Raw genomic sequence first — 7,155 nt, forward strand, 5'->3', positions numbered from 1 at the left:
AATCCTCCACATTATGAATTGATATACCTTATATTAAGTAATTCCTTTATCCAAATGCAGGCTTAGTCTTGCAGCAAACGAAAGACAAATGTGTTTTTGCAGCAAATAAAAGATAAAGAGCATTACACACTTTCCGTGCGGATATGAAAATGTATACTCGACAGAGAAACTAAAAATTGGCATACTACTATTCCAATTTTCTTCTTCTTACGATAGATATAAATGAAGTGGTGGAAAGCAATTTCAAAACTTAGGTGTAATGTTTATGACCTTACTTGCGTTGTTTGAACCTTATCACTTATGCAAATTTCTGGTCAGGTGCTTTATTATATCTAGTTAAATTTGTTCTTCGCGTGCAACTTTTCGCTCAACTTCTTAATATTATTGTTTAAAGAAGTTTCTTTCTATATGCAGTTGTACACACAGGATTACATCCACAAAATCTTTGTCACCAGAAGCATAAAAGTATGGAAAGTATCAGCACAATAGGGACCAACCTTGAAATTTTCGATAAACTTCTGAACATGTCCATCATCTTCCCGATACTCGCGTCCTGCTAGCATAATATGATTGTACCTCTTGCGTTCTATACAGAAAAGACCACAAGTTATGATGTACAATTCATAAAACAAATGATATGAAAAACTATATGCATGTCAATGATTTGATCTCTCAGATACAAATAATACAGCTTAACACAAGTTGACTCCCAAACTACAACCAAGCACTGTTACTCATACTCGTATTCCTATAAAAAAAAAAGAGGCAAATCCCTGATTAAACAATTTATAATTGGCTTGTTTAAACATTTCATAAAGCTCTGATTAAAAACAATCACCAACCAGGTGAAGATTTACGATCATCCACTATTGCTGCTAATATACAGACTGCAAACTGTGATAATTGTTTTTTCTGTTGCCCCTCAGTCCATCTACAACTCACTTCCAATCAGTAGACAGTTGTAACGATGATCAGGAGAACTCCATTTCCAACACCATGTCCACCATTGTTAAACGCTGAGGTGCCTGAGGGCAATCCAATCAACCAATGTTTGATAACAAATCTGTGACACAAGCATAAGTAAGCAAATCAACATCTAGCTAGACACTTTTTATTAATTAATATAAGATTCTCCATTCTAGAATAAATGTCAATTTCTCTGGACAGTTTATGAGATATGTCATGTACATATTCAGCCTCCTAAACAGTTTGCATAATCTGCAGCTATAACAATAATCATGCAAAAACAAACCGACTGGTATACCGGGAATTGATGCTATTTGTATGTCTAGTAAATAGTAGCACACACGTAGATCTAAGACGGCAGGAAGAAGTCAGTTGAGATTCAACATTTCCAAAGGTTTCCCCTGCATAATTGTTAGATAAAACAGAAGGAAGAAATACATGTTAATTGAGAATCGAAGATACGTAAGTAAAATCATAGCCTTTGTTGGTCCAGAATTTGACAATAATACCTGGATTTTGACAACATCAACTACATGCATGTACATCAATATATTGGAACTTGACGGGGAGCAATTTCGCGTTGCTGATGTCCAATAACCAGGATGTGTGATGTAGGCATGAGCTACTACGATGCCGTCATACTGGCTGTGACCACGCGATCGCGGCATGTGTCTTGCACTCCTGCTGGCCGCACGACTGAAGGGGAGAGAAGGTCAGCGTGCATGCGGCTGACGAGATCGCGCCGGCTGTCGTACTGGCCGCCTGAGTGAAGCGTACGAAAGGTTGGACCCCTGCGGAAAAGATGGATCCATGCTGCCTGGTCGTATTGGAAGGGACGATGGCCCGCGGGTCAGCGTGTGGGCGTGCGACGGTGGTTGGACGTGCGGAGGCGACGCCGGCGCTCAGACGTGTGACGGGGACGACGGCGGCGCTTGGACGTGCGGAGGCGATGGCGCCGCTCGGATATGCGACGGGGACGGCGGCGGCGAGGCGCTGAGACGTGTGGTGGTGTTCTGTTCTCTCGGGCTATGCAGTTAGGGAAAATATGGGAGGTTTCATTAGCGATCGTGGGGATCTCAAATTTGCGCTGGATGGGTGTTGTCCGCCCGTCAAACACGGAGAAGGTATGGTGCGTCCGATACATCGATTGTATGGCTCAGATTGCTTGGATCAGACCCTCTGGGTCTTTTAATAGTAGTGGTGATTATAGACGGACGTCACACCGGCTACCGTTTCGCCGACCTAATTTCCGTTTGTTTAACTCGGTTCAGTTGGTTGATCTATCAGGTTTAACTGTCAAAGTTTAGAGTTAACTATTTGGTTCAGTTAAACGAAAATGAGACACAGTCAATATTAACGTTAAGTAAAGGGTGGGCCGCATGGACCAACGTCCAGAAACCCTCCCGTACGTGAACAGAACGCCCTGATCACGGTGAGCGCCCCCCCCCCCCCCTCACAGACGCGCAAGGAAATGGCGCCAGTAGCCACGCTCGACGGAGGAGCGCGCCGGACATGGTCTGTCGCACGCTGCTCCGGCGAGCGCCGCCAACGCGCCGAGATGATGAAGGCGAGGCTCGCGCGCATCGCGCAGCCGGGCATGGTCACCACGCGCGCCTCGGGCCGCCGAACGTGGCCGCCAACGCGCGCCTCGGGCCACCGGGCGTGGTCGCCTTGCGCGCCTCCCGCGTTTCGCGCCGCCAGGCGTGGTCGCCGCCGTGCGCCGCGTGCCGCCGGCCACGGTCACCTCGCGCCGCCGGGCATGGCCGTCTCTGGCCGACGGGAGCGGATAAATCGGGAGGGGGGAGAAGAATGGGTTAGGGTTTTCTGGCCGGCCCCCCTTTTTGTTTGGTTCCGAGCCGATCTTAGCCGTCCGTTTGGTTGGACGGACCAAATGGAGGCGGGGATCGGTTGCCAGGCCAAAGGGGGTCTTTGGGCTGTTTCTGGAGGCGGGCTTCGGCCCAAGTTTTTGATAGCCCATAAACTTTTGGGCTGTTGTACTTTTCTTTGTTACTTTTTCTGTTTTACCAGTGCAAATAAATGATTATTAAGGTAATGTTTTTAATGTTTTTGCACTGTTTCTGGACAGAAATTAAATTTCCTAAAATAATATGATCATAAAACATGCTAATTATTCTGGACAGAAATGAACCAACGAGATTTTTTGTTTTAGAGTATTCAGTATGTTTTAATGTTGAATAATCAAATTAGACATCAAATATGTTGTTCCTTAAATGATTAATATTGATGTTTAATTTTGAGAATGTCATGACTGCAAAAATAATTCTGACCAACGTTGTATTATTTCTGCAAGTCAACCCCCTAATGTTGTTCTAATTCGTGTCATTTCTGCCCAACGGTGTTTGACATAGAATAAGAAATTTTTTATGGCATATTTATATTTTATATTCATGCAACTTTACTTATGAATGTCCATGTCAATTTTCAGCTTCTACTACGATGCATTATAATATGATGTTGTCGAGCAGTTGACCGGCAGTACCTTTCCTCATTGGAAGAATTCCATTGAGCTTTGTTTAGCTTTCAACGAGTTTGATTGTGCCTTAAGGGAGGATAAGCCCGTGGCGCCAGTTGCTGGTGCTACGGGGTATGATAAACTAAAGAAAACTTATGACTCCAAGAAGGAGAAGTGGGACAAATCCAATCACGTTGCAATGCTCGTGATGAATTATTCCATTTCACCTGAGATTATTGGGGCTCTCCCCAAGAAACATACTGCCAAGAAATTTATGGAAGCCTTGGAGGAGCAATTCAAAGGCTCCGAAAAGGTTTATGCTCATGAGCTTTTTCACAAGCTACTTGACAAGTATAAAAATGATGGTGATGTTAGGGGACACATACTGAGAATGATAAATGCTTCAAATAAGTTGAAGCACCTAAAGTGTGAGCACAGTAACAATCTCCTTATCATCATGATCTTGGAGTCCCTCCCTGAAGAGTTCGATCAGCTCAAGATCAACTACAATTTCATGAAGGAGAAGTGGACACTTGCTGAGATATCCCCTCGGATTGTCCAAGAAGAAGAAATAATGATGAGGCAGAACAAGGATCAGGCTTTTCATGTTGGCTCCTCAAAGAGAAAGCATGACGGGCAGGCCCTTCAAAGTCGTCAAAGAAGACCTTCAAGAAGGAAATGCCAAAGTTTAAAGCAAAGGAAAAGGATATTGGACAGTCTTCAGCACCTACTGATAATGTGTATTTCCACTGTAAGAAGGAAGGCCATTACAGGAAGGACTGTCATGAATACCTTAAGTGATGATGAAGAAAGGTACAGATTAAATCACTTTTGTTGATGAAATGCTATATACTGATTTCTCTTGTACATCATGGTGGATTGATTCAGGTGCAACTGCTCACGTTGCTAATTCTATGCAGGGATTAAATATGATCCAAACCATAACAAGCAGGGAAAGATGACTTAGAGTTGCAAATGGAGTTGAAGTTGATGTCGAAGCTGTTGGGTCACTCACCTTGGAGCTCCACACCGGCTTTCACCTTCATTTAAATAATGTTCTTTATGTACCTACTTTAAGTAGGAATTTAATTTCAGTCTCTTGTCTCGATGATAACATGTATGAGTGCAAGTTTGGTAACAAACAATTTGTTTTAAATTATTATAATAATGATGTTGGCCTCGTTGTCAGACGAGGCAAACTATATATATTATCTATGAATGATTATGTTTTGCATGTGAGTAATGTTTCAAATGTTGAGAAGAAATGGAAGGGTACTAGTACTTCTTCGAAATTGTGGCACTGTCGTTTAGGCCACATTTAGAGGGGGAGAATGGAAATACTTGTTAAAAATGATGTACTCCTCCCATTAGACTTCTCTGATACGGACAAATGTGTTGATTGCATCAAAGGTAAATATGCAAAAACAATTAAGAAAGGAGCGGTAAGAGCCACGAGTGTCCTCAAACTCATACATACTGACATATGCGGACCTCTTAATGTTAAGTCTATAGATGGTTTTGATTCGTTCATCACCTTCACAGACGACTTTTCCCGTTATGGGTATATTACCCTATACATGATCGATCAGAAGCTTTGAACAAATTCAAAGTGTTCAAAGCCGAAGTTGAGAACCAACTGAATGCAAAAAATTAAAGTTGTATGATCTGATCGCGGGGGAGAGTATTACGGTAGGCATGCTCCTTATGGGCAAATTCCAGGACCTTTTGCTAAGTTCCTAGCTGAGAATGGAATTGTTGCCCATTATTCGATGGCTGGTGAACCTCAAGAAAAATGGTGTGGCTGAGCGCCGCAATCGCACACTTTTGGATATGGTGCGTAGCATACTTAGTCATGCAAGTTTGCCATTAAGCCTATGGATGGAGGCATCAAAGACGGCTGAACATATTTTAAATCTTGCTCCCACTAAGTCGGCACCGAACACACCTCACGAGATGTGGACGGGAAAGAAACCGAGCTTGAACTATTTACGTGTGTGGGGCTGTCCTGCTGAAGCTAGAATTTTCAATCCACAACTTAAGAAGTTAGATCCAAAAACGGTTAGTTGTTTCTTCGTCGGTACCCGCACAGGGGAAAGGGATACCGTTTCTATTGCCCCGGACATACCACTAAGTACGTGGAGACCCGGCAAGCGGTATTTTTTGAGGATAATGAAGTTAATGAAATAAGGAAGATCGATCTTGTGGAAAAGCGGGTGTGTGCTCCATCCCCGATTATCCAAGAGGTCGTTCTACCGATGCAGAGGAGAATCACTTCTCATGTTGAGACTGAACCTCACAGTTCTGGTCCTCAACCTGATGGTGATCCTAAACCTAATGATAACGGAAATCCAGAAGGTGAAGAAAATCACCAGTCGGATAATGAAGAAGATCCTCATAATAATGATGCCCCTCCTCCACCATCTCATGTGAGAAGATCACATCGAGAAATAAGAAAAGCCATCTCAGATGATTATATCACCTACATGAGTGAGGATGTAAATGATATAGGAAAGGTGGAGGATCCAACCTCATACAAGGAGGCCATTAAGCGTTTGAATTCGTCCAAGTGGCAAGTTGCCATGGAAGACGAGTTGAAATCTGTGGACTCAAATGATGTTTCGGACTTAGTAGAAGTTCCTAATGGTGCCAAAAGAGTAGGCTGCAAATGGATCTACAAAACTAAGTACGACCCCAAAGGGAACATCGAAAGGTTCAAAGCTAAACTTGTGGCAAAAGGTTTCACGTAGAGAAAAGGAATCGATTACAATGAGACTTTCTCTCATGTGTCATCTAAAGATTCTTTTAGGATCGTCATGGCTCTAGTAGCTCATTTCGACCTAGAATTGCATCAAATGGAGGTTAAGACGACATTTCTAAATGGTGACCTTGATGAAGATGTATACATGACTCAGCCGGAAGGCTTTGTTGCGGAAGGAAAGGAACATTTAGCATGTCGTCTGAAGAAATCCATCTATGGCTTGAAGTAGGATTCAAGACAGTGGTACCTCAAGTTCGATAAGATTATTATAACATTTGGTTTTACTGAAAATGTTGTGGATAACTGCATTTATGTTAAGTTTAAGGGCAGTAGGTTCACAATATTAGTCTGTATGTGGATGACATATTATTGGCCTGCAGTGATAAGGATATGCTGCACGAGACCAAGAATTTTTTGTCTTCCAATTTTGATATGAAAGATCTCGGTGAAGCTTTGTATGTCCTCGGCATTGAGATTCATCGAGATAGGTCTAAAGGTGTGTTGGGACTATCACAAAAGGCATACTTTGAGCGAGTACTAAAGAAATTCAATATGCATAAGTGCTCTGGCTCACCTACTCTAGTAGTCAAGGGCGATAAGTTTGGGACATTTCAATGTCCGTGGAACCAAATTGAAACTGACCAGATAAAGTCGGTTCCTTATGCTTCAGTTGTCGGAAGCATCATGTATGCACAAGTTTGTACACGCCCTGACTTGGCTTTTGTAACCGGGATGCTTGGCAGATTCCAATCAAATCCAGGACTAGACCACTAGAAGGCCGCAAAGAAAGTCTTGCGTTATATGCAAGAAACAAAAGGGTACATGCTTAGGTCTGATAATCTACAAGTTGTTTGTTATTCAGATTCTGATCATGCCGTTTGTGTGGATAGTAAGAAATCCACGTCAGGTTATGTATTCACACTTGCCGGAGAAGCTATATCGTGGAAAAGCTCCAAAC

The sequence above is a fragment of the Lolium rigidum genome, chromosome 1 (genome assembly GCF_022539505.1).
Source record: "Lolium rigidum isolate FL_2022 chromosome 1, APGP_CSIRO_Lrig_0.1, whole genome shotgun sequence".
Taxonomy (NCBI): Eukaryota; Viridiplantae; Streptophyta; class Magnoliopsida; order Poales; family Poaceae; genus Lolium; species Lolium rigidum.